The sequence below is a fragment of the Myotis brandtii genome, unplaced genomic scaffold (assembly GCF_000412655.1).
Source record: "Myotis brandtii unplaced genomic scaffold, ASM41265v1 scaffold39, whole genome shotgun sequence".
Taxonomy (NCBI): Eukaryota; Metazoa; Chordata; class Mammalia; order Chiroptera; family Vespertilionidae; genus Myotis; species Myotis brandtii.
The window spans coordinates 1,298,035-1,299,869 of record NW_005364953.1 but is presented as its reverse complement, the minus strand read 5'-3'; the positions used below and the strand labels follow the sequence as shown (position 1 = coordinate 1,299,869).

Sequence of the window (1,835 nt, the reverse complement as noted above, 5' to 3'; positions counted from 1 at the left end):
ACTTTCTATATTCCATCTTTTTTATTTTGCAAAGATCATATGTTGCTTTTATAATCAGAATATTTTCCAAGTTCACAATTATTACTACAAATTTCTTAATTATGCAGTTCACAATAATAGTACTAGAAAATCTATAAAACATTATTTGAGCAAAGTGTTCTGAGATTAAGAAATAGTTGAAGATATTGCACACTCTTATCAAAATGTTGCCATGACAACATTCCTTTATTTTCATGGAAATGTCTTATATTTTGTTGGAGGATCCCAAGAGAATGAAATATCGATAAAAATATTTGTAAGGAGAGAACAATATGAAGAAAATTCAGGAGGGTGGAACATACTTAGCTCCAACATTCTACCACAGCTAAGAATCCCAGTTATTATGAGGACATTATTAAGGTCTTTGGAACATCACAAAGGCGGATGCATATATGGAAGCAAAAATGGTGGATTCTGCAATTATATGTTATTGATTTAACAATTTTGTTCCGGATGGCTGGATTTTGTTGGACCCCAAGCCCAAATTATTAATTTGAAATCGTCATCAGCTAGATATATATTCTAAATGTGAAGAAGCTTTAATTCCTGCCAGAATTCTAAAATGCATCTGCAGTGCATCACACCATTTGGAGATTTGGCACTTGCCCTACATTTGACACTGTTCTTCCTTCAGAGTATCGTAATTCAATAGTGCCAACATTGGCATTGATTACCGTCAACATAATGGGTCTCGGATCCTGAATGACACTTACGCAAGTCCACTTTAATGCTTTCTGTGCTCACCCCTACTCTTGCTTAAGATTACTTTTTGTTTCCTTTCAGCTGCTCCTCTAAATCACCATGGGAATAAGTGACTGGCAACAAAAATGCAAACTAAGTTGGTTAATGTTTCATAAAAGCCATCTGTAAGAAGACTAGCTCAAGCCCTACTTTATTGTTATTTATTTATTTATTTATTTTGCTGCAAGAAGCTTTATTGTTTCATTTTGTCCAATGCATGGGAGAGGGCTTCAGGGTGGTTAAAAGAACGGCTAGTAGTTTTAGGGAAAGACTTAGGTAAAAGCCAGACACCAGGGGCATGCAGAGAGGCCTCTGGAAGGCCTCTGGGCTTCAAAGGCTCCTAGTACTGCTTGAGAGTGAGCCTTTTGAAGAGATACTTTCCTAGCCCAGCCTGGGGGCTGGCCAGCCTGCAGATGTTAGTAAAATGATCACCCATTTTCTTGATGAGTTTCACCTCCTCATCCAGGAAGTGGTTCTTCAGGAAGGCACAGAGATTGAGGGTCTGCATAGGTAGAAACCACAGCATGGGCTCCAAAAGGGCCTGGTTCAGGTTCCTCTCCAAGGCCAAGGCAGCTTCCATGGTGTGCTGAGTGTTGCCCGCCTCATCTTGGAAAGGCTTCAGCACCTCTTGGAAGAGAATGCAGCCACCGCGCTGGTTTTGCAACTTTAGGAGATGCTTGCACCCTCAAGATTCTTCTCCGCCAACTCATGGAAGAAGTGGCCCACGACCTGGGCAGCCACATCATCAGGGTCAAAATAGCAGCTCAGAGAGAGGTAGGTGTAGGAGGCCTGCAGATGCAGGTTGGTCAGGTGGTTGACCACAGCCTCTGACGAATTTGGGAGCTCATGGTTGTTTGGCAAAAAGGAGCTAAGGTAGGAAAATACTGGTATGTTGTCTGGTCTCAGAGGTGGTTCTGAAAGTGGTGACTCGATAAAACACTGGAGAGTGGTCAGAGGCTAGAAGAAGGGGCATCTCAGGGTCTGTTCTGTCCAAATACTGTTAAAGCAAGAGAGAGATACAGGACTGCCAAGGGTACTATCAAGCCCTACCTCCT

General features: G+C 41.8%; 1 pseudogene; it reads right to left on the bottom strand.

The window, feature by feature from the left end:
* Window positions 1–1,076: 1,076 nt before the first annotated feature.
* Window positions 1,077–1,835, bottom strand: part of LOC102263528 — a 2,795-nt pseudogene continuing 2,036 nt past the window's right edge.